We start from the raw sequence: 27,000 nt of genomic DNA on the forward strand, positions 1-27,000 counted from the left end.
TCTATTAGGTCCTTTTGCTTTATAGGATGTTTAAGATTGCTATTTTCTGCTAGAGATTCATTCCCATTATTGAAAGTGGCATAGTGATGTGTCTCACTGTTATTTTATTGCTGTCTATTTCTCCCTTCAAATCTGTCAATGTTTGCCTTGTATATAGTTAGGTACTCTGACCTTGGGTGCATACACATTCATAGTTGTTCTAACATCCTGATAATTGACCTTTTTATCATTGTATAATGACCTTCTTTATTTTGTGTGACAGTTTTTAACTTAAAGCCTATTTGGCCTGGTATAAATTTAGCCACTCCTGCTGTCTTTTGGTTACTATTTGCATGGAATATCTTTTTCCCTCCCTTCACTTTCAGCTTCTGGGCATCCTTGAATCTATAGTCTCTTGTTGACAGCCTACAGTTTGCTTTTATTTTTTAATGCATTTAGACATTCTTTGTCTTTTGACTGGGGAATTTAGTCCATTTACAGTCAGCTGGATGTAGGTTCCACATCCATGGAGTCAACCAACCAAGCATAAAATAAAATTCACACCCCCCCCCATAAAAATAACAATGGTAACAATGGAATAATAAAAGTAATGCAAATGAGATGGTATTAACAGGTATACTGTTTACATTCTATTAGATATGATAAGTAATCTAGAGATGGTTTAAAGAATAGGGGATGGTATGCATGGGTTATATGCAAATACTGCATCACTTAATATAAGGGACTTGAACATCCATAAATTTTGGTATCTACAGGGGATCTTGAAACCCATCTTTCATGAATACGGTCGGGCAACTGTGTTTACAAAGTTGTATTAATAAGTGAGGACTTGCTATGGCACTTCATTTTATTTTTTCTTTCTGTGTTATAATTCTTTTGCCTTTCTTTTTTCTCTCGCTGTTTTCTTTTGTGTTCATTGATATTTTTGTATTGATATGTTTTGATTTCCTTTTCGTTTCCTTTTGTATATTTTTTGTAGTATTTTATTTTTGTGGTTACCATGGGGCTTATGTAAAACATCATATATTTGGTATTTTATCTTTGGTTTGGTGTTTTATCATTCAAGAGATTGGGATAGTTCTAGTGAAAATTATAGCTAATCTGAATATGGCTTATAACTGTTATTGAATGTTTATGCCTTTTCTTTGCTCCAGTCAACAATATTGGGCAGGTGTAGTGGCTCATGCCCATAATCTCAGCACTTTGAGAAGCCAAGGCGGGAGGTTCACTTGAGCCCAGGAGTTCGAGACCTGACTGGACAACCTAGGGAGATCTTCATCTCTGCAAAATAAAACAAACAAACAAACAAACAAACATAAAAACACCTAGCTGGGCATGGTGGTGTACACCTGTGGTTCCAGCTACTTGGGAAGCTGAGGTAGGAGGATCACTTGAGCCACAGGGTCAATGCTCCAGTGAGCTGTGATTGTGTCACTGCACTCTAGCCTGGGTAACAGAGCAAGACCCTGTCTCAAAAAACAAACAGCATACGTCTTATTGTTTTGTTCTCTTATTTCTGAAATAATCTCGTTAGTAAAGCACTATACTTGATAATCAGCCTGATTTAATGAATAAGGATGTAAACTTTAGACTTTGGAGAGACAAGATTAATTAACCTTTGATCACAAGGAGCACAGCGTGCAACAAGCTACTCTGACAGGACAAAAGTCCTAGGAGGGCTATATAAGCAAAATCTCACTCAAGGACTGAACTTTAAGCCCTATTCACTTTTAACTAATCGAGTGATGGGCAAGTTGACTTCTATAGGGAAGAGAGAATAAGATGTGTTTCTGAACATTCTTTGTTCAGTCAGGCAACTCTGTGATTCATTCATTTCCTCCTTTCCTTCTCCAAGCCCTGGCATGTTGGCCCATAGCCACAAGGTGGCAGGATAACCCTCATCATTTTATTCAAACCAACTGAAGCCCTGCAGGGGCTTTGAAGTTCACACACTCTGCCCACCTTCCACATGCCGATGCTGGGAGCAATTTAGGGCAAACATCATCCAGGGTCATATTACTAAATGACTAGATTCCTTCTTTCTTCCCTCAATCTTGCTGTCCTTTCAGTGCTAATTCAAGGAAACGCTAAGTTTACACTTTGCAGGAGCCCCTGGAGTATTTAAAGCTTTAAACCATTTCACATCCAACTCAATGATCTGTTACAGAAAACACCTCAACAGGTATTTTCTGTCATTTTAATGGATACCTAGCTTCCTTTTATAAATTGGTATTACAATAGTCTGGTATTATTAGTATTGGTATTACAATAGTCTATGTGCTTCCAAATCAGTCCCATTCCTTTTACCTTTAGAATAAGACAAAATGTAGCTCAGACACCATTCTTCCATGAAACCACATCTCTCCAAGGAAATGCTGGAAAGCCAGTCTTTCTTAAAAAGTGTTTTTCCCCTCAAGTTTCAACACATTACTCCGCTGTAAGTTTAGCCGGTATATATATAGATGTATAATATAATACATACATAAAGTCTAAAGTTTAAATACTTATATATAATATATATTTTATATATATATATGTTACTATAATATTATGCTTCAGCTTTTCCTGCAAGTTTTTCTTTCCTTTCTCTTACACCCTTCTCTGTGCTCTCATCTGACAATCGCTGCCATGGCAACCAAGCCTCTGTGACATTTCCAGCAAGCTCAGAAGCTTGTTGTCTTCTTTTCACTAAACTTTGGTTAGTAGCTGGTCTCAGTCAGTAACACTCTGGGAGGGTTCAAGCCACATCACCAAACGTGCCAGGAGAGCCTTGAACTCATCAATTGCTGGGTAAGACAAATAATTTTAATGCAATAGCAAACAGCCAATCAAACACGCCAACAAAAACAACAAACCTTTCCTTGAGGACCAAGAAGCCATTAATTAGCTAATCTAAGAGTTCCAGATGGAGACCTAGGTCCTGATTGGGTTTCTGAATTTGACCACTGGGCAGAAAACTAGCACCCAAAACCAGCTGGAATAAAATTGCCCACGTACAGTGGAGCCAAGTCCCCCAGATCCTTTTTGTCAGGTAAGAATAGATTGAAATAGCCCAGCTGGTTGTGGGACAGGCCCCCTCTGTTGGCGGTGCAGTTCAGGACACCTGGACTGCCCTTTCACTCTGCCTTCCCTGGGGTAATGTGTATGGCTCCTAGTCTTTCATGTTCTCTTCTGTAATTTGGGAGGAAGAAGAGAAGAGACTCACTGTACATATTGTGTCAGTTAATACTAATCTGAGAGAAATAATTTATAATCTTTTGAAGTGAGGTTTGATTTTTACCACTCTGCTGTTCTTGTCTCCTAATATGTTGTATCAGATTGTAACTAATTTGAGATGAGAATGAATTGAGGACTATATATTTGAGCCTCCTTAGAGTCTCACCCACCTTTGAGGTAGCTTCGTATTTTACGTTTTATCAAGTCAGAGTGTTGAGTCCTTAAATCAGTATATGCTGGGCAGTGAAAAGACACTGGTACACTAAGGTAATTGCCTAAGCTTAGTGAACAGCAGGGGCAGTGGGGGGCAGGCCTTTTTAACAATTGTCTTTGCTGAGTTTCACACTGAAAAAGCCTTGAGACTCTGACTCAGCTCACAGCTCTTTGCCCTCCCTCCACCTCCCTTCTGCCCTTTCCGTGCGAGCCTTCACAGCAATTATCTGTGAATTATTTATTTTTTCGAGCTCTCTCTTAAGGTTAATTTTTCTTAAGAAATATTTACTCTCAATATTATACAAGTGTAGAAGTTTATTGTAGAGAAATGTGAGAAAACATATTGGCAAAAAGAATATAAGCATAAAACCATTTAAGGTTTCCCCTTCCATCTATACTTATATTTATAGTTGGGCTCATAATGGTATTTAAATGCAAAATTTAATATAGGTGTTTATATTATTTATATTTTTAAAATATTAATAATTGATCAGTTATAATAATAATAATTGTTAACATTATAATAATTGTTAACATTCCAGACACTACTCTAAATACTCATGAATACAGCAGTGAACAAAATGGATAAAAATTCCTGACTTGTTCATGTTATATTCTAATGGGGGAAGACAGGGAGTAAATAAAGTACATGGCATGCTGGGGGGGGGTGATGAATAAAGATGGAGAAAAATTAGAAGGGTCAGGTCAATAGGAAGTATGTGTTGGAGGTGGCAGGGGTACATTTTTCCCTCAGCTTAATTAAGGTTTAATTGCAAAACATGGTATACATTTATGGTATACAAGGTGATATTTTGATATATGTATACACTGCAAAATGGTCAAATCAAACTAATTAACATATCTGTCACCTCACATGCTTGCCATTTTATTGTTGTGAGAACATTTAAGATCAACTCTCTTAGCAATTTTCAAGTATGCTGTTGGCCCTTATTATTTGTGGCTCTGCATCTGCATATTCAATCAATCATGGATGGAAAATATTTAGAAAAAAATAGAAATAACAATATAACAAAAAATAATTCAAATGTAACAATACAGTATAACAAATTTTTGTAGCATTTACATTGTCTTAGCTAGTATATGTAATGTAGAGATTATTGAAACTACATGGAAGGATGTGTGTAGGTTATGTGCAAATACTGCACCATTTTATATGAGGCAGTTGAGCATCTGCTGATTTTGTTGTCTCCAGGGTGTCTGGAACTAGTCTTCCCTACATATCAAGAGACAACTGAACAATATGTTGTTATTAATTACAGTCACTATGCTATATAGCAGATCTCCAGAACTTATTGATCTTGTTTAACTGAGACTTTGAACTCTTTAACAAATATCTCCCCATCCCCACTGGGTGTAATTTTCAAAAGCTAGTCAGGGAAGGCCTCACTGAAAAGGTGACATTTGGGAAAAGACTTGAATGAAGTGTTGGGGCAAGAAATATAAATATCTAGCAAAAGAGTATTCCAGGCAGAGGAGATGGTATGTATAGGTGCCACGAGGCAGGGGTATGGCTGGCATACTTAACAGATAGCATGAAAGCCTCATCTCTTCCTCATGTCCGCCTCATGTTCAATATATTTAAATATGGTTCCCCATCATACCCCTGCAATGGCCATTGCAGAAATCACCAATAACATTCACGTCTGTAAGTCTTACGGACATTTTTTTCCAAGATACATTTCTTCTCAGCAGAATTCAGCACTGTTGTTCCAACACTTTTTTTTCCTTTGGCTTCAGTGTCAACTCTCTTCTACATTCCCTCGTGATTTCCCAGAAAATTCCCACCTTTCTGGCTGCAACTCTTCTATTTAATTTGTGGGCTTGTTTTCCTCTATTTGGCCATTAAACTCTGAAGCTCTGCAAGGCTGAGTTCCAGGCCTTCACATCTTTCAATGCTATACTATCCTCTGGGTCATTTTCTTCTCCAAAGCTTTGGTTATTACTTATTTGCCCATGAATATATCAAATTGTTAATACAAATTGCATCCTAGGAATTCCAGATGACAACTGCTACATGGTATTAATATTTGACTGCTGGATGATAGTTTTACTTGAATGTTTCACAGGCACCTCAAACTCAACTCCAAAACCGATCTAATGAACTTTCCCAAACCACATTCTTTTCTTGCATTTCTAAGAGAATGGATTCCCATTCATCTGACTACAGTGCTATCCTGAAAGCAGATCCAGAGACTAGGATTCACCTGCAGGTGATTCATTTGGTAGGAATCAGAATCTCTGGTAGGAGAACTGGGAAGTGGGGCAAAGACCCTTAAAAAGAGTGAACTATGAAGCAGTTACCAGGATGGATAACTGTGGATTAAACTTGGAATAACTCTGAGAGCCAGTGTAGAAAACTCATCTCAGAAGCGTGCTGAGAAGTAAAGGGTATTTGTACACCAGTTTCTGATAGTCATTAGTTATAGACTGTCTCTAGTGGCATTGATTCCTCAGCATGCCCAACCTGCAGCAGGGACAGCAAAAGCAGCTTCTGTGATCAGAGAAAGCCCTCAGGTAAGGAAATGCGAGGGTGAACGCTGGAAGTCAGGCTGGCATGCCCTGAAGTATTAGGGTGAGGCGCCATGGCAGGGTATCTGTGACCATCTTCCTAACCTTCCACCTCCATTTCCAATCTTCAAATACATTTTACTTCCCGAATATGTAATCATATGCATTTCCTTCCATTTCCACCACCACCACCTCTACCTGCAGAGGTTGACCGCCACCCTCCTTTTCAAATATACTTGCCTCATTTAGCACATTCACAGTGTTGTGCCACCACCCCCTCTGTCGAGCTCCAAAACACTGTCATCACCCCATAGAAAACCCCAGTCCTCTTCCCCTTCACCCATGGCCACCACCCGGAGTGTGTTTGGCCATTGGAGGACCCTGCACATTTTTGCTGGGCATGATTAAATAGTTGCTGCTTTTCTGCACTTATCACTGTATCTTGAGCGAAAGTTTCATAATTTTCAGTGTTTTATCTGGGTTGATTGGATCCAATTTTAGTTTTGGAGTTTCCTTTTGGAGCAACAATAACAATTTTGAGGATTAATATGTCATGACTTTTATTCTTTACTAGAGGTCTTCCAAAGAAACAGATAACTTTGTTTCTTTTAAAAATAGAATAAAATTCATCCTGTCTTGCAAAAATGCACAAAAAACAAAAACAAATATACTTGCCTCATAATTAGTTTCACATTTGCCCTTGTCCTTCTCTAAACTCTTCGCTACCATGGCCAGAGTTACTGTTTCAAGAAGGAGATGAAATCATGTCATGGTCTATTCTCTGTGCCTGAAATCCAATTTTCACCCTCATCTCCCTTTATCTAAACTACGTTATTCATTTTTTGGGAGTCCCAACTCAAGCATTCCTTTCTCAAGACGGCTTTTATGCTATGAAGAATGAGACAGTTCCCTGCGCCACCTCCATTGAATCATGTTAGGCCTTAATGTACCTTTCCTTTATAAGACTTACTGAACGATTAATTTGGCATTTCTTTATCTGGCTATTTTATTCAGGGTTTAGGATTTGTACTAGATCATAAGCTCCACAGGAGTGTTCCAGGTCTAGTTTAGGTCACCATGTATCCCTGATTATTACCACACATCCCAGTGCATAGTGTATATAGGTAAGGTATAGTGTAAGGTGTAAATGGATAAATGACAGGAATAAAAATGGTTTTCAATTTGTATTACAATGTTTTCTACCATCTGGCAGAATCTTAGTAGGATTTAATGGAAATCAGGCAATGTCTACTCCTTAACCTGACTTCGAGAGAGAAACATTGATTTTTAAGAATCACTCTCAATTCTTATTTTTTTCTGTCATTATGTCGGTGAGGTAGAGATATTCCCGACGCTTTCTTGTTCAGGAACTTGCCTCCTTGGACATTTTAACGAGGTCATGACTAGACCATTGCTACATGAAGTATGGTCTATTGATCACCAACATCAGTAACAGCTGGAGACTTTAAGAAACACAGAATCTCCAGTCTAACTGGCATGAGATGGTATCTCTTTGTGGTTTTGATTTGCATTTCTCTAATGACCAGTGATGATGAGCTTTTCTCTCATATGTTTGTTGGCTGCATAAATGTCTTCTTTTGAGAAGCGTCTGTTCTTATCCTTTGCCCACTTTTTGATGTTTTTTTTTTTTTTCTTGTAAATCTGTTTAAGTTCTTTGTAGAGTCTGGAAATTAGCCCTTTGTCAGATGGATAGATTGCAAAAATTTTCTCCCAGTGTGTAGGTTGCCTGTTCACTCTGATGATAGTTTCTTTTGCTGTGCAGAAGCTCATTAGTTTAATAAGATCCCATTTGTCTATTTTGACTTTTGTTGCCATTGCTTTTGTTATTTTAGTCATGAAGTCTTTGCCCATGCCAGTGTCCTGAATGGTATTGCCTAGGTTTTCTTCTAGGATTTTTATGGGTTTAGGTCTTACACTTAAGTCTTTCATCTATCTTGAGTTAACTTTTGTATAAGGATCCAGTTTCAGCTTTCTGCATATGTTATTGCTAAAAAGTCAGGAAACAACAGATGCTGGAGAGGATGTGGAGAATTAGGAATGCTTTTACACTGTTGGTGGGAGTGTAAATTAGTTCCACCATTGTGGAAGACAGTGTGGCAATTCCTCAAGGATCTAGAACTAGAAATACCATTTGACCCAACCATCCCATTACTGGGTATATACCCAAAGGATTATAAATCATTCTACTATAAAGACACATGCACAAGTATGTTTATTGCAGCACTGTTCAAAATAGCAAAGACTTGGAACCAGACCAAATGCCCATCAATGATAGGCTGGATAAAGAAAATGTGGCACATATACACCATGGAATACTCTGCAGCCATAAAAAAGGATGAGCTTGTGTCCTTTTCAGGGACATAGATGAGGCTGGAAACCATCATTCTCAGCAAATTATCACAAGGACAGAAAAGCAAATACCACATGTTGTCACTCATCAGTGGGAGTTGAACAATGAGAACACATGGACATGGGAGGGGAACATCAGACACTGGGGGCTTCTCAGGGGTGGGGGGCTAGGGGATTAATCTTTTACCTTAATTTCATAAACTGATATAGTGATTATTATATAGATAAAATCAATATCATATTGATTCAGTCATTATGTACAAAAGTGTGCAAAGATCTAGACATTAAACTTTATTTTTGAAGGTATTTCATAAAATTTTGAGATTGACTTTCCTTATATGCTTTTTGTAAAACTGAAAATTTTTACTAAATGACAGAAATCAAACACTTTTTTTTGTTGTAGGTAAACTTCCTTCCTCCTACCTTATTATAAAAATGCTTTAGGGGTTTGAGTTACCTGAGAAAAACTTTTTTTCCTCAGAAATATGGAGGGATGTGAGTCCTAGATGTCAAGAGGGCTTACATTTTGAGCAGAAACACAAATTTTCAAAAGTTTTTCTTTCAACTTGCTCTCTATACCAGTGCTCTGGGAAGTCTTTTGGTATGACTAGCTAGAAGCTATGTTTGTGCTTCTTTTAGTAATATATGTCTCTTTAATAGGCTTCCAACCAGAATCATTAATAAACCAACATTGAGAAATTATGGAATGAAAAGGGATTGACACAGGAGTGTCATGATTCTTAGCAGTGCTCAAAAGGTGAGGCCATCACATGAACCAAATCTCTAAATAATTTATTTTCTAAACCATATTCTGCCTCCAGCTAGACAGAGTTTTACTGTGGCCCCCAAATTAAAAATGCACTTTATAAAACTCACATTCTCCTGGGATGTAGCCTCTATAGCATTAGGAAGGTTATCTTTCAAGCCAATGAATCTTTAAAAGTTAATGATTACATATTCTCTGAAGAATCAGTAAAGAGTAATGACAACTATTCTAAGGCATCATTATTTACAAAGAGCTTGCCCACCAGACAGATTCCAAAAAAATCTTCTGGAAGACACAGTCTGAGGAGAAATAAGATATAAAATATGTCACCCAAAGTTCTGACATAATGTTTAGGAGCAATTTAAGTGTTACTGTGCATATGTTGGAGGATATAGAGCCCAGTGAAGAAAATACTGAGGTTCCAATATTATAGCATATTGAATAAAAACTTACAGAATTTAGAAATAACTTTTAGAAGGATGGCACTTTTTTGGCAGAATTCTATTTTTTTTTTTTTTTTTTGAGACAGAGTCTGGCTCTGTCGCCCAGGCTGGAGTGCAGTGGCCGAATCTCAGCTCACTGCAAGCTCCGCCTCCCGGGTTTACGCCATTCTCCTGCCTCAGCCTCCTGAGTAACGGGGACTACAGATGCCCGCCACCATGCCCGGCTAGTTTTTTGAGTTTTTTTAGTAGAGACGGGGTTTCACCATGTTAGCCAGGATGGTCTCGATCTTCTGACCTCATGATCCGCCCGTCTCGGCCTCCCAAAGTGCTGGGATTACAGGCTTGAGCCACGGCACCTGGCCCAGAATTCTTTAGATATGAGAAGACAGTATAAGAGGTAGCAACATTTCAGTTAATTGACAGAGATACTTCAGAGGAACATGTGACTTCCCAATTAATATGAGAGAAGTATTTACTTTTATTGATTAATGTCCCTTTTATTTTTACTTCATGGCATTTAGGTGCCGACATAGTGTAACTAAACGCTCATGTGTGAGTGAATGAATGCTCCTACCAAGTGCTGTGAAGGAGTTGAGGACATCAGGGATGTATGCCCTAGGACCACACACATCTGTCTAAAAGCAAACTTCCACTTGGAGAGACTAAAGAGGAAAATGTTTATTCAGACCTTTATTATCACTTAGTCATAACACTTAGAAACTCCTAAAACATAGCTTTGATCTTGTTGTCTGCTCAAAAACCATCAATGATTTCAAGTTCCCAAGTTCTCCACAAATTGACTTCAAATTACTTTCCTGGTGTTATCTTTCCCTACTCTCTTTTACAGATAAATTAGACAGTAGACAGCATTTCATTCTCTGAATAGCTTCAATTTCCTGTGTTCTCTTCTTTGTGATCATTTTCTGTATTTGGAATTCTATTTATCTCCATCTACACCTGTAAAAACCCTCCTTCAAGGTCCAGTTCAAAAGACATTTTTTTTTTCCAGAATGTTTTCCCCTCTTCCCTTAACCAAAGCACCTTTTCCATCCTTGCATTTTTTTTGTTGTTGTTGTTGTTGCGATGGAGTCTCGCTCTGTCCCCAGGCTGGAGTGCAGTGGCGTGATCTCAGCTCACTGCAACCTCCACCTACCGGGTTCAAACAATTCTGCTTCAGCCTCTTGAGTAGCTGGGACTACAGGCGTGCGCCACCCCTCCCAGCTAATTTTTGTATTTTTAGTAGAGACAGGGTTTTACCATGTGGGCCAGGATGATCTCTATCTCTTGACCTTGTGATCTGCCTGCCTCGGCCTCCCAAAGTTCTGGGATTACAGGCATGAGCCACCATGCCCGGCCCCATGCTTGCATTTTTATTTTACCATCTTTGCATCTTTGTCATGATACTAATCACAAGCTTGTGATTTATGGAATAATGGCTAACATGCCTTATATCAATGTTTATCCATGATACTGGCTTGACATTTTTTCTTGTTGTTGTGTCTCTACTGGGTTTTGGTATCAGGATGATGCTGGCATCATAGAATGAGTTGCACAGGGGTCCTTCCTCCTCAGTTTTGTGGAATCATTTCAGCAGATGGTACTGGCTCTTCTTTGCATATCTGGTAGAATTCGGCTGTGAATCCATCTAGTCCTGAGCTTTTTAAAATATATATATTTTTTGGTTGGTAGACTCTTTATTATGGATGCACTCTTTATTTTGGAGCACGTTATTGGTGTGTCCAGGAAGTGACCCATCTCTCATAGGTTTTCTAGTTTGTGTGCGTAGAGGTGTTTGTAGTAGTTTCTGATGGTTATTTTTTATTTCTGTGGGGTCAGTGGTAACATGGCCTTTTTTATTTCTAATTGTGATGTTTCTTTCAAAAGATTAGAATAACTAGTAAAAATTATATCTATTCTGAATATGGCTTCTAGGTATTATTAAATGTTTATGCCTTTAATTTACTCTGATCAACAATGTAAGTTATCTTTGGGCCTTTTTTTCTTAAATAATCTTGTCACTAAACCACTATACTTAATAAACAGTCTGGTTAAATGAACGTGCATTTGAACATTAGACTCTGGAGAGACAAGATTAATTAACCTTTGACACGAGAAGCTCACAGTGCAACAGGCCACTCCGATAGAACAAAAGTCCTAGGAAGTCTATGTCAGCAAAATCCTACCTAAGGACTAAACTTTAAGCTCTATTCACTTTTAGCTAATTAAGTAAATACATTGCCATCCCATGCTGAGAGTGATGGGCAGTCTGGGGGGAGGTTGACTTCTATAGGGAGGAAAGAGGAGGATGTGTTTCTGCACTTTGCTTCTTCAGTCAGGCACTCTGCGACTTCTTCATTTCCTTCCTCTCCTCTTCAAGCCCTGGCATATTGGCTCAGAAGCACAAGGGGGGCAGGATAATCCTCATTGTCTCATTCACACTGACTGAAGCCCTGGGCTTTGAAATACACACTCACTCCTTCCAAGCTCTACCCACTGATGCTGGGAGCAATTTAGAGCAAATGTTATCCAAAGTGACATTACCTAGATCACTAGGTTCTTTCTTTTACTCACCTCCAATCCTGCTGTTCTTTCAGTTCTAAGTCAAGGATACTCCAAGTTTACACTTTGCAGGAGCCCCTGGAATATTTGGGGTTTCATACTGCACATCAAAACTATTTCTCACTGACCCAATCATCTATTAAAAATTTTGTTGAATTTCTGCCATTTTAATGGCTATCCATTTGCCTTCATATGAACTTCTTGGTATTATAATAGTCAGTGTGCTTCCAAATTAATCCCAATTTGTTTACTTTTATTTTAAGATGAAATGTAGGCCAAGCACCATGGCCCACGCCTATAATCCCAGCACTTTGGGAGGCTGAGGCCGGCGGATCATGAGGTCAGGAGTTCGAGACCAGCCTGGCCAACATAGTGAAACACTGTTGCTACTAAAAATACAAAAAAAAAAAACACTAGCCAGGCATGGTGGTGGGCACCTGTAATCCCAGCTACTTGGGAGGCTGAGGCAAGGAGAATCGTTTGAACCTGAGAGGCGGAGGTTGCAGTGAGCCGAAGTCACACCACTGCACTCCAGCCTGGGTGACAGGGCGAGACTCCGCCTTAAAAAAAAAAAAAAAAAGAAGTGTAGCTTAGAAACCATTCTTCCATAAAACCATATCTCTTTAAGAGGATATTGGAAAATCAGCCTTTCTCATAAAGTAGTTTTCCCCACAAGTTTAAACACATTACTCCGTTATAATTTTAGAGACTATTAAAAAAAAAAAACTATTATGCTTCAGCTTTACCTGCAATTTTCTCTTTCTTTTCTCTTACATCCTTCTCTGTGATCTGGTCCAACAATTGTTGCCATGGCAGCAAAGGCTCTGTGACATCTCTAGCAAGCTCATTGTCTTCCGCCTTATTAAACTTTAATGGGTAGCTAGTAGACAGTAACACTCTGGGAGGGCTCAAACCACATAACCAAATGTGCCAAGATAATCCTGAGCTCACTCATTGTCAGGTAAGACAACGTATTTTAGTGCAATAGCAAACAATTAATTAAACAAACAAAAACAAGAAAGCTTTCTTGGGCCTGGAAGCCATTAATTAGCTAAGCTCAGAGCCACTCATTGAAACTAGGTCCTGACTGGGTTTCTGGATTTGACCACTGGGCAGAAACTAGGACCCAAAACCAATTGGAATGAAATGGTCCCCAGATATTGTTTTCATGTAAGAATAGGTTTGGAAGTATCCAGACTTAGTGGTGGGCCAGGCCTCCCCCGTGAGGAGTACAGTTCAGGATACCTGGACTGCCCTTTCCTTCTGCCTTCCCTCGGGTAATGTGAATGGCTTAGTCTTTCGTGTTCCCATCTGTAACTTGGAGGAGGAAGAGAAGAGCCTCATTGCACATATTGGGTTGTTAAGAATGATCTTAGAGCCATAATTTACAATATTTTGAAGTTAGGTTTGACTTTTACCATTCTACTACTCCTCTCTCCCAATATGTTGTGCCAGATTGTAAGTAACTTGCAATTAGAACACATTGAAGATATATATTTGAGCTCCTTAGAGAGTCTCATCCACCTTTCAGGTAACTTTTTGTACTTTAGGTTTTCTCAAGTCAGAGTGTTGAGTCCTTAAATCAGTGTTGGGTAGTGATAAAATTTTGATACATAAAGTTAATTGCCTAAGCTTAGTAAATGGGGGACAGGCTTGCTTATCAACAGTCTTTGTGGCGTTTTATGCTGAAAAAGCCTTGAGGCTCAGACTCAGCCCACAGCTCTCTGCACTCCCTCCACCTCCCTTCTGCCCCTTTCACGTGTATCCTTTACAGCAATTTTTCTGTGAGTTCTTCTCCTTTTTGAGATCTCTCTTAAGGTTAATGGTGTACAGTAGATATCCAGAACTTATTCATCCTTTTTAGCTGAAACATTTTACCCTTTGGCAAATGCCTCCCCATGTCCCCTGGGTGGAATTTTCAATAGGTAGTTAGGGAAAGCCTCATTGAAAAGGTTAGGATTTTGGGATGCTGATAACATTCAGTTTCTTGAACTAGGTACCTTTACACAGGAGTTATCAGTTGATAACAATCCATTGAGCAATATACTTATGATTTGTACAATATACTTTTTGCATGTTATAGATGAATAAAAAAATTCAGAAATCTCATAAAGGTGATATTTGGATAAAGACTTGAAGGAAGTGTGGAGGCAAGAAACATAAACATCTGGGGAAAGAGGGTTCCAGGCAGAGGAGATGGCATATATAGGTGCCACAAAGCAGGAGCACGCCTGGCATGATTGAGACAGCAGGGAGTCCTCATCTCTTCCTCACCTCCCCTACACCTCTGAAATGGCCATTTCAGAAATTATGAAATTTATTTACATAAATTTATCTTAACAAATACTCACTTTGGATATTTTACAAGTGTAACTACAAGTTTATTATAGAAAAATTTGAGAAAACATACGTATCCACAAGAATACAATATAACCATTTAACATTTAAAACTTCCTTTCACCATACTTATATTCATAGAGTAGTATTGGTATTTAAGTATAAAATTTACTAGACATGTTTATATTATTTATATTTATATTTTAATGTTAAGAACTGATTAATTAATCCATCAATAACAATTGATTGTGAATGTTCCAGGGACGACTCTAAATGCTCATGCACATAGCAGTGAAAAAAATGTACAAAAATTCCTATGTGGAACTTACATTCCAAAGGGAGAAGACAGGTGATAAATAAATAAGTAAACTATATAGTATGTTAGGGAGTGATGAGTAAACCTGGTGAAAAATTAGAAATGTCAGGTCAATAGGGAGTGTGCATGGGAGCTGGCAGAGGTGCGTCTCCCCCCCGCCTCCGCCTTATTAAGATGTAATTGACAAAAACAGTATATAGATTCATATGAGAAGAAAAAACAATTCACAAAACTAGCATTGTTTTACTTCTGTCCTTACAGTGATATATTTGACTGTTTGGCGAGACATTCTGGAGTTTAAGCTGTCATTTAAACAAGTTACAGTTTTCCATAGGGAGCTACTCTGTCACTTGGGTCTTTTCCCATTTAAGCAAGGCTCAAGGCTGCTTTCCATGGAATCATTATCCAGTATGTGAGGTGAACTTGGCACTTGTTCAATACGTGCTTGCTTTATAATAGGTGATTTAGTATTTTTTATTTTATATTAAAAAACTATATATTTGTGGCATACAAGATGATTTTTTGATATGTATATGTGGTGAAATGATTAATTCAAACTAATTAACATATTTATCACTTCTGCATACTTTCATTTTACTGTGAGAGAACATTTAAAATCTCTTTTAACAATTTCAAGTATACTTTTGGCTTTGTGTTTCCATGAGTTCCCATTCAGGCATTCAACCAACTGGATAGAAAGTATTAGGAAAAAAACCCACAAAAAATACAATAAAAGCAATAAAAATTAAAAAAAACAGTATAACAACTATGTACAAAACATTTATATTTTATTTGTATTATAAGTAATCTATAGATGATTAAAGTATATGGAAGAATATGCATAGGTTACATGCAAATATAAAATGATATCATTTTATATAAGAGACTTGAACATCCCAGAATTTTGGTGTCCTTGGGGGGTCCTGGAACCAATTGCCCCCCAGATATTGCAGATATTTAGGGACAATGGTATAACATATGACTATTAACTACAGTCACCATGCTGTACAATAGATCTCCAAATGTATTCATCCTGTTTAGCTGAGACATTGTGCCTTTCGACCAATATCTCTCAATTCCCCTGGGTGGAATTTTCACTAGCTAGCCAGGAAAGGCCTCACTGAAAAGGTGATATTAGGTCAAAGATTTGAAGGGAGTGTGGGGGAAAGAAATATAAATATCTGGGAGATGGCATGTATAGGGCCATGAGGCAGGAGCGCTCCTGCCATACTTGAGAGACAGTAAGGAATCTTCATCTTTTCCTCATGTCTTCCTCACCTCCAATATATTTAAATATGACTTCCTCCCACCACACCCTTAAAATGGCCATTGCATAAATCACCAATAACATTTGTCTTAGTTCATTTTACATTGCTATAAAGGAATACCTGAGACTGAGTAATTTATAAAGAAAAGAGGTTTATTTGGCTCATGGTCCTGCAGGCAGTACAAGCATGGCATCAGCATCTGCTTAGCTTCGGAAGCCTAAGGAAGCTTTTACTCATTGAAGAAAGCAAAGGGGGAGCAGGTGTGTCACATAGCAAGAGACGGAGCAAGGTTGTGGGGGGGTGTTGTCCCGTACTCTTTTTAACCGTCAGATCTAATGGTAACTCTACTATAGGTAAAATACAAACCCGTTCATGAGGGTTGGGTTGGATACCATCACCATCCAATGAGGGATTCATCCCCATAACACAGACATCTCCCACCAGGCACCCCATCTGACATTGGGGATCACAATTAAACCTGAGATTTGGAGGGTACATCGAATATAATGTGAGCTGTAGGCTTGTAATATATGGTCTTTATTGTGTTGAAGTATATTTCTTCTAAACCAACTCTGTTGAGAATCTTTTCATGAAAAAATGCTGAATTTTTCAAATGCTATTTCTGCATCTAATTCAATGATTATATAATTTTGGGGCTTCATTTTGTTAATGTTGTATATCACATTTATAGATTTATGTATGTTGATCCATCCTGTATCCTTGGGGTAAATGCACTTGAGCATGGTAAGTTATCTTTTTAATGTGAATTCTATTTCTGCATCTAATTAGATGGTTATATAATTTTGGGGCTTCATTTTGTTAATGTTGTATATCACATTTATAGATTTATGTATGTTGATCCATCTTGTATCCTTGGGGTAAATCCATTTGAGCATGGTAAGTTATCTTTTTAATGTGCTATTGAATTCAGTGTGCTAGTATTTGATTGAGGATTCTTGCATCTACATTCATCAGGGATATTGGCCTGTGATTTTTCTCTTCTTTTTCTTGTTCTCATCTGTCTTTGGTATCAGAGTAATGTTGGCCATGTAAAAAAAGTTTGGAAGTATTCCTTCCTCTTAGATTTTTTTGGGAAGAGTTTGAGGATTGCTAATTATTTACATGTTTGGTAGAATATAACAGTAAAGGTATTCTGGGCTTTTCTTTGATGGCAGACTTTATTACAATTCAATCTTCTTAATCATTTTTGGTCTGTTCGTACTTACCATTTCTTCTTGATTCAGTCTTGGTATCTTTCATGTACCTTGGAATTTATTTATTTCTTCTACTTTATTCAATTTGTTAGTGTACAATTGTTCATAGTACTCTCTTATAAGTTTTTTTTTCTGATGAGCTTTTATGTTTCTGTGGTATCAATTGTAATGTCTCCCTTTTCACTTTTGATCGTATTAATATTTGAGTCCTTTCTCTTTTTTTCTTGGTCTGGCTAAAGGTTTGTTGATTTGTTTATCCTTCTGAAAAAACACTCTTTATTACATTGAGTTCTTTTCTATTATAGTTTTAGTCTCTATTTTGTTTATTTGCATTCTGATCATTGTTATTTCTTTCCTTCTGCTGACTTTGGGTTTAGTTTGTTTTTCTTTCATTAGTCACTTGAGTTGTAATGTCAGGTTGTTTATTTTATATTTTCCTTTTTTAATTTGTATGGGTACACAGTGACTGTATATGTTTATGGGGTACATGAGATATTTTGCTACAGGCATACGATGTATAATAATTACATCAGGGTAAATGGGATGTCCATCACTTCAAACATTTACCTTTTCTTTGTGTTACAAGCAATGCAATTATACTCTTTTAGTTATTTTTAAATGTACTATAAATTATGTTTGCTTATAGTCACCTTGTTGTACTATCAAATACTAGATCTTATTTATTCTATCTAACTGTATTTTATACCCATTATCCATTCCTCCCCTTAACCCTACTATTCTTCCCAGTCTCTGGTAACTAATACTCTATTCTCTATCTCTATGAATCCAGTTATTTTAAGTTTTAGCTCCCACAAATAAGTCAGCACATGGAAAATTCATCTTTCTGTCCCTGGCTTATTTTATTTAACATAATAACCTCCAGTTCTATCCATGTTGTTGCAAATAACAGGATCTCATTCTTTTTTATGACTGTATATTACTCCATTGTGTGTATTAACCACATTTTCTTTATTTATTCATCTGTTCATGGACACAGGTTGCTTCCAAATCATGGCTATTGTGAATAGTGCTGCAATATGCATGGGAATGCAGGTATCTCTCAGATATCCTGATTTCCTTTTTTTTGTGTGTATACCTACCAATGGCATTGCTGGGTCATATGGTAGCTTTATTTTTGTTTTCTTTGAGAAACCTCCAAACTGTTCTCCATAGTGATTGTACTAATTTACTTTCCCACCAACAGTGGGTTCCCCTTTCTCCATATCCTAGTCAGAATTTCTTTTTTTGGAGACAGAGTCTTGCTCTGTCGCCCAGGTCCTGGAATACAGTGGTGTGATCTCAGCCCACTGCAAGCTCTGCCTCCCGGGTTCATGTCATTCTCCTGCCTCAGCCTCCCGAGTAGCTGGGGCTACAGGCGCCTGCCACCACGCCCTGCTAATTTTTTTTTTTTTGTATTTTTACTAGAGACAGGGTTTCGTCGTGTTAGCCAGGATGGTCTTGATCTCCTGACCTTGTGATCTGCCCGCCTCGGACTCCCAAAGTGCTGGATTACAGGAGTGAGTCACCGTGCCTGGCCCCTAGCCAGCATTTCTTACTGCCTGTCTTTTGGATATAAGCCATTTTAACTGGGGTTAGATGATTCGTCTTGTAGTTTTGGTTTGCATTTCTCTGATGATAAGTGATGTTGAGCACTTTTTCACATGTGTGTTTGCCATTTTTTTTTTTTTTTGAGACAGAGTCTCGCTCTGTCGCCCAGGCTGGAGTGCAGTGGCCAGATCTCAGCTCACTGCAAGCTCCGCCTCCCGGGTTTACTCCATTCTCCTGCCTCAGCCTCCCGAGTAGCTGGGACTACAGGCGCCCGACACTACGCCCGGCTAGTTTTTTGAATTTTTTTAGTAGAGACGGGGTTTCACTGTGTTAGCCAGGATGGTCTCGATCTCCTGACCTCGTGATCTGCCGGTCTCGGCCTCCCACAGTGCTGGGATTACAGGCGTGTTTGCCATTTATATGTCTTCCTTTGAGCAAGATCTTTTGCCCATTTTTAAATTAGATGATCAGATTTTTCCTGTTGAGTTGTTTGAGCTCCTTATAAATTCTGGTTGTTAATCCCTTGTCAGATGGATAGTTTACAAATATTTTCTCCTATTTTATGGTTGTCTTTTTCAACATCAATTGAAATGATCCTATGGTTTTTGTTTTTAACTTTGTTTATGTGATGAATTACATTTATTGATTTGCATATGTTGAATCATCCTAGCATTTCTGGAATAAAACTCACTTGATCATGGTGAATTAGTTTTTTAATGTGATGTTGGATTTAGTTTGCTAGTATTTTCTTGAGGATTTTTGCATCAGTGTTCATCAGGGATATTGGTCTGTAGTTTTCTTTTGTTGATATGTCTCTTTCTGGTTTTGTATCAGAGTAATAATGTCCTAATAGAATGAATTTAGATGCATTTTGTGTTCCTATATTTTTCGGAATAGTTTGAGTAGGGCTGGTGTTAATTCTTCTATAGATATCTGGTAAAATTCAACAGAGAAGCCATCATGCTCTGGGCTTTTCTTTGCTGAGAGACTTTTTATTAGGGCTTTGATCTCATTACTTGTTATTGGTTTGTTCAGGTTTTGGATTTCTTCATGGCTCAAACTTGGTAGGTTGTATGTATCTAAGAATTTATCTGTTTTTCTCTGGATTTTCCAGTTTATTGGCATATGGTTGCAAGTGATCCTTTTAATTTCTGCAGTACTGGTTTTATGTCTTAATTTTATTTATTTGGGTCTTTTCCCTTTTTCTCTTGGGTAAAGTTTTGTAGATTTTGTTTATCTTTTCAAAAAACAAACTTTTCTCTCTGTTGATCTTCTGTATTGTGTGTTTTCTTTCCATTTCATTTATTACTACTCTGACCTTTATTATTTATTTTCTCCTAATAATTTAGGTTTGTTTGCTTTTGCTTTTTTAGTTTTTAAAGATACATCACTAGGTTATTTGAAATTTTTCTACTTTTTTAGTGTAGGCACTTGTAGCTATAAACTTTCACTTGCCAGGTTTTGGTATCAAAGAGATGTGCCTTTGTAGAATGAGTTAGGCAGGAGTCCATTCTCTTCATTTTTGGGAATAGTTTCAGTAGAATTGGTTCTAGCTCTTCTTTGTATATCTGGTAGAATTTGGCTGTGAAACCATCTGGTCTAGGACTTTTTTGGTTGGTAGATTTTTATTGCTGCTTCTATGTTGGACCTTAATATTCATCTTTTAGGGTTTTAATCTCTCCCAGATTCAATCTTGGGAGGTTGTTTCCAGAAATTTATCCATTTCTTCTAGATTTAGTAGTTTGTGTTCATAGAGGTGTGTTCCTAATAGTCTTGGAGGATATTCTGTATTCTGGGATCATTTGTAATATTCCCTTTGTCATTTCTTAATGTGGTTATTTGAATCTTCTCTCTCTCTCTCTGTGTCTGTCTGTCTCTCTCTCTCTCTCTCTGTTACTGTAGCTGGCAGCCCATCGATCTTGTTTATCCTTTTAAGGAATCAACTTTTGGTTTCATTGATTCTTGGCATTAATTTTCTGGTCTATTTCATTCAGATCTGCTCTGGTTTTAGTTATTTTTTTTCCTGCTATCTTTGTTTTAGTTTTTCTAGCTATTCTGTTTGATGCTGGGTCATTAATCTGAGATATATCTAACTTTTTGAGGTAATTGTTTAGTGCTATAAACTTTTCTCTTAACACTGCTTTTGCTGCATCCCAGAGATCTTGGCATATTTTGTCTCTGTTTTCAGTTATTTCAAAGACTTTTTTTATTTCTGCCTTAATTTCATTGTTCACCCAGAAGTCATCCAGGAGCAAGTCACTTAATTTCCATGTACTTATGTAGTGTTGGGTGATGTTTTTAGTCTTTATTTTTACATGATATACTATTCTAAGCTGACAGCAACAACAACTGTACACTTTATTTGCCAACAACATCTGTACACTTAATTTCTCCTCTCCCACATTTTATGTTTTTGATGTCAAAATTTACATCATTTTCTAATGGGTATCCATTGACTATTTTTGCTCTATGTGTTTTAATAGGTTTGTCTTTTAACCATTGTACTATAGGAAAAAATTTGCTTTACACATCGTCATTACAGTCTTAGAATATTCTGGATATGACTTTGTATTTCTTATACCAATGCGTTTGTGTTCTCATATGTTTTATGTTTTTAATTAGCAGCCTTTTAATTTAGCTCAAATAACTCCCTTTAGTGGTTCTCTTAAGACATATTTAGTGGTGATGAACTCCCACAGCTTTTGTTTGTCTGGAAAAGTTTTTTTTTTTTTTTTTCTCTCATTTGCCAAGGACAACTTTGCTGGGTTAAGTAGTCTTGTTGGCATTGTTTCTTCTCTTCAGCACTTTGAATACATTATCCTGCTCTCTCCTGGTCTCCTGGGTTTTTGCTGAGAAATCCAGTGACAGCTATTTTGGTATTCCCTTGTATGTGATATGCTTCTCATTACTTGCTGTTTTCATTTTCTTTAATTTTTGTTATTTTGATTACCATATATCTTGGATAATTCCTATTTGGCTTAAACTTGTTTGCATACCTCTGCATTTGCTGTATTTAGATGTTAGCAACTTTCTCCCGATTTGGTAATTTTTTAGAATTTCTTCTTCAAATATGCTTTCTGGTCTCTTTTCTATTTCTTTTCTTTCTGAAAACTCCTATTAGATGAATATTAGGTCTTAATAGTTTTCCTTCATAGTTTTCCCTCTTTCCTTCATATCCAGAGTCTTTCTTTATTCTTTTACATTCTTTTTATTTTTTTCTGACTGAATTATTTTAAATGTTTTGTCTCTAGCTTACTGATTGTTTCCCTTCTGCTTTATTGAGCCTGTTGTTAGAGCTATCTATTGCACTTTCATTTCAGTGATTTTATTCTTTAAGATTTCTATATTTTTATTATTTCTATTGCTTTGTCAAAAATCTTATATTGTTTGTGTATTATTTTCCAAATTTTATTTATCTATCCTTATATTCTTGTAGTTCACTACATTTTTAAAGAGGAATTTTCTGATTTCTTTGTCAGTCATTTTGCAAATCTCCATTTCTTTTTTTTTTTTTTTTTTTTTTAGACAGAGTCTCGCTCTGTCGCTCAGGCTGGAGTGCAGTGGCCGGATCTCAGCTCACGGCAAGCTCCGCCTCCCGGGTTTACGCCATTCTCCTGCCTCAGCCTCCCAAGTAGCTGGGACTACAGGCACCCGCCACCTCGCCCGGCTAGTTTTTTGTTTTTTTAGTAGAGACAGGGTTTCACCATGTTAGCCAGGATGGTCTCCATCTCCTGACCTCGTGATCCACCCATCTCGGCCTCCCAAAGTGCTGGGATTACAGGCTTGAGCCACCACGCCCGGCCGCAAATCTCCATTTCTTTAGGGTTCATTGTTAGAGTTTTGTCAGTTTATTTTGGAGGTGTCATCATTCCCCAATTCTTCACAATCCTTGTGTTCTTGCACTGGTGTCTGTTCATCTGAGGAGGTATTAGTTGGCAGGAATAGACTTTCATTATTTAGTCTAACCTTTGATTCTAGATTGGTCAGCTGGTACCAACCCTGGTAGGTAGAGCTTGCTTTCTGCTTTCAGGTTCTCCTGATGGCTCAGCTTTTGTCTTTGCTCTGAGTTCAGCTGGGACTACTGGCTGGGCTCTGATTTTTGGTAAGACCACTAAATGAGCTCTGCAAGCAGACAAAATTGCTTGCTTGGATGGTGATTGCCTCTGACTGGGCCAGGCCACAGGATGTATTTCCTGGCTAGATGATACCAGTATTTGAGTTCTGCAGTTGTATGGGGTTGCAGGCTTACTCACAAAGTTAGGTGGAGACTCTGCTCAAGATGGAGAGTACAACTACTATACTTGGTGGGAATGCACATATGATGTTTGCCTTCCTGCCTAGGTGGGACATTGGGGTGGGCTTTGAGATTGAGCCAAACCACCATTTAGATTCCTTGTTGGGGTATATATAGCCCTTTCACTTTGCCAAAATGCACTGTGGCAGGTATCTCTCTCTGTGAGTGGGCTTTGGGGATGATTTTGAGGCTGAGTTGAACCACTGTTCGAGTCCCCAGGTAAGGCAGTTCTAGACCCTACACTGTGCTAAAAATGGGCTGTGATATGCATCTCCCTGCCTGGCTGGGTCCCTGTTGTGGGTTTTGAGACTAAGTCAAACTACTGTTTGGGCTTCTGAGTGGGGCAGGTCTAGCCCTTGTACTTTACCAAAATGCGCTGTGGTCATCTTCCCTCCCTGGGCTTTGTGATGGGATCTGGGGCTGGCATGGAGGCTGATTGTTTAGGGATTCAAGCCAGGTAGTCCCTATTTCCAGGGACAACCAGCTTCACTTTGTTGGCTTGTTACACTGTTGGCTAATACCCCTAATCACATACCACTGATGGCAGTTATGTAGAGCTACCACCAAGATCTGCATGTTTGTCACTCTGAGCTCTGCCTTCCTGATCTGTTTCTACCTGACGACAGTAGTCTAGCCATGTTATTACCCCTATGCTCCTTCCAAGGTCAGACCAGAGTAGGCTTCCTGGGAAGTATCTTAGAATGCAGGGAACGTGAATGTCCATCTCTAGTTCTCTTTTCCTACTGTAGAAACTGTGGGCCTAGAAAAATTCTAAGTGGTGTGCTGACTTAGGAGAGAGGGAGAGGTGATGTGGTCAAAGTGAGACTATTCTTTTTACCCTTCTCTTGTGGCATTTTGTTTGGTTCTTTAGTTCACACAGATTTCTCAGGCTTAATCCTGAGTTTTGAAGTGTTCACATAGGAGTTTTTATCTGTGTACAGTTGCTAATTGAACATTCTATGAAGGGGAGGGAAAACTGGGACCTCCTATTCTTCAATCTTTCTGATGTCACAGAGAATCTGCATTTTGAAAAGATCCATAGGTGACTGATATGGATATTAAAGTTGAGAACTACTAGGTTAAACATCTATTTCATGTGAAACATGAAAGATAAGCTAGATTTTGAGTTGCAATTATAGGGTAATACAAAGTTTTCAACTTTTTCATCTTTACTCTTGTTCATAAGAGGCTGCAACTGATCCAAGACAACTTATTCCCAGGTTATAGCAAAGGTTTTCAAACCCAAACAACACAGAATTACAAAATGTAGAGTTCACATCTTCTCTGGCTAAGATAATGTTGACTAATGAAAATAATGGTAGATTGGAAAATCTATTTGAGTTACTACACTTTGTTATACCTAAGATAAAATATCCATATGATGATTATTGTTAATCCTCTATAGAAACATGATGAAAAGAAGTTTTAGTTGAACAGAGGAGATAGAAAGCAAGATCATAGGGGGTTGGGGAGTGAATAAGAAATGAAGAAGTAGAGGTTGACTACACTCTTTCATGTCACTTTGCACTCCCCAAAGTAAAAGAAATTTGATGTAATCAATTTGCCACCCATTGCTGGCTGGTTTTCTCAAAGATTGGTGCCATATTGAGGGCTTAGTGTTGGTTTCTCATCAAGGCTGCATCTTCAGTGGCTTATCGGTGGCTCAGTGACTTGTCACCAACCTTGGTAAGAGAATGCCTGTATTTTCTGGCTCGTGCATATTTTCCATGTATAAAACTTTCTTTATATTCCCTTTTATAAGCACTGAGGTGAATGAAATCAGAGTTGACTGACATTTTTAGATGACTCATTCTTTTCACCTAGCTATTGAGTGCCTCTACTCTGGAGGATACTTTCTAATGGCACAGAGTTGAGAAACAAAGATCTGCATACTTTGTGCTTATTCTCATAGGCCCATACATAGGCCTCCACCTCAGGTTTCCTTAAATCTGATTATTCTGTATTTTTGGGGGGCTTTGCTTAGTGAAGCTTTTTTACAACAATCATTCTACTTGCCTAGCAAGCTATTTCTCCCAACATTCAAAGTGGACAACTAAGTATATTGCTCCCAAATCATTGGTTTGTGAGGATTTCCTCCATTACTACATTCTATGATTACCCTTGAGAGGCATTAAGCTGCAGCATTAGTCAATATTTTCCTTGTCCAAGTGTATATTCAGACAATCCATTTGTGAGCCAAGCCTGAGGCTCTTTCCTTCTTTATTAGCTCGTTGTATGAAATCTATTTATTTCCCACCATGAAGCCATAGGTATGACTGCATGCTGCAGTTTAACACCTCTCAAGGGTAGCCATAGAATGTAGTGATGGAGGAAATCCTCATAAACCAACGATCTGGGAGCAATACACTTAGTTGTCCACTTTGAATGTTGGGACAAATAGCTTGCTATGCAAGATAAGGATATGTGTAGAATAAAGATTGTTGTAAAAAAACTTCACTAAGCAAAGCTTCCCCAAAATACAGAAAAATCAGATATAAGGAAATTTGAGTTGGAGGCATATGTATGGGCCTATGAGAATAAGCACAAAGTATGCAGATCTTTGTTTCTCAACTCTGTGCCCATCAGGGACCTGGCCCAGTCAGAGGACGAACTGAGGAAGAGATACTGTCATAATGAAGGCATGTTTGTATCTTATGGAAATGCTTTTTACTGTACCAAATAGTTTGCCATTTTTTCTATCAGGTGCTAGCAAGCTCAATATGAGATAGAATTTAATATTGGTAAGATAAGATTAGTTAATGATTAACTTGAAGATAATTGCAAATATGGGCACTGTGCATGCTCATAACAATTGACATTATATTTTATTAAGAATTTCTATCCCCTTTTTCTCATATAATTAAGAAAGATGAACAAAACTGGCATGGAAAGGTGAAACTCAGTGTTAAATTTATCAGCACTTTAAAGAGAGGCCACCATTTAAGTCAGTTTGAATGAAGTTCTGAATTGTTTATGTTTTCTTCCTATATAAAAGAGTTTTTCAGGCAAGTATTTAGCTATTTAATTTACATTTCACATGTGAAGTATAATAAAACAACCACCCATTTCCCCAGGACTCACATAAATCCTGCCTTTCAAACCCAGAAAATATTCTCAACACAGGTTCTTTATGACACAAAAACTAATTGCAGCTGCACCTCATTTTGCGGAGCAAGTAACTAAGAGGGTTTACAAATTAAAATTCTGTAAATTGCATTTCATATTGTGATTCCTTTTCTTTTTTTTTTTTCTTGTTTTTATTTTTTATTTTATTTTTATTTTTTATTTTTTATTATACTTTAAGTTCTAGGGTACATGTGCATAACGTGCAGGTTTGTTACATATGTATACTTGTGCCATGTCACCATACTACCATATCTTAACACTTAAAATAATAAAATAAAACTAAAATCCAGATTTTTATTTTTTAATTATAATACCATCTCCAGGTAATACATAAGCACTGTTTATCTGTACTTTATAAGACCTTTCAAATCTATCTCAACCTTCTATTACCCAAATTATGCCTCTGATTTCAGTCCATGGCACTTCATATTCAAAATTATTTTAGTAGTTTAATTTCTTGTTTTATTTTTCTTCCATTCCTTCAATGCATTTTTTATGATTTTAGCAGATTAATCTTTCTGCAATAGTATTTTTTAACCATGTATTAAGTTTCTTCCTTTATGGGCTCTTTCACATTAATCTCACTGATGTCCAAATACCAGTTGATAGCAAACCCAGAAACTTTGTCTTGGCCCCATGTAATGTTTTATGTCTCTCTTATCTCTACCTCCACCTCTACCTCTGTCTCTGTCTCTATTTCTATCTCTCTCAGTTAGTGATATTATTTTGTGTGCTATTGAGGGACTAAAATCAACCCAAAGTATATCCCTAATCTCATTAATAGCAAACATAAAAAGCTAT

The 27,000-nt window shown here is 37.6% G+C and overlaps 1 protein-coding gene across 1 annotated transcript in view; it reads left to right on the top strand.

Annotated features, from left to right (window-relative positions):
• The first annotated feature begins 12,957 nt into the window (after window positions 1–12,957).
• The window catches only part of LOC105523160 (olfactory receptor 4Q3), a 33,731-nt gene continuing 19,688 nt past the window's right edge, over window positions 12,958–27,000 (top strand). The window contains exon 1 of the mRNA XM_011957936.1: window positions 12,958–13,057. The gene's annotated coding sequence lies outside the window, so the exon portion shown is untranslated. The remainder of the gene's footprint in view (window positions 13,058–27,000) is intronic.

This window comes from Colobus angolensis, unplaced genomic scaffold (assembly GCF_000951035.1).
Source record: "Colobus angolensis palliatus isolate OR3802 unplaced genomic scaffold, Cang.pa_1.0 Scaffold451, whole genome shotgun sequence".
NCBI lineage: Eukaryota > Metazoa > Chordata > Mammalia > Primates > Cercopithecidae > Colobus > Colobus angolensis.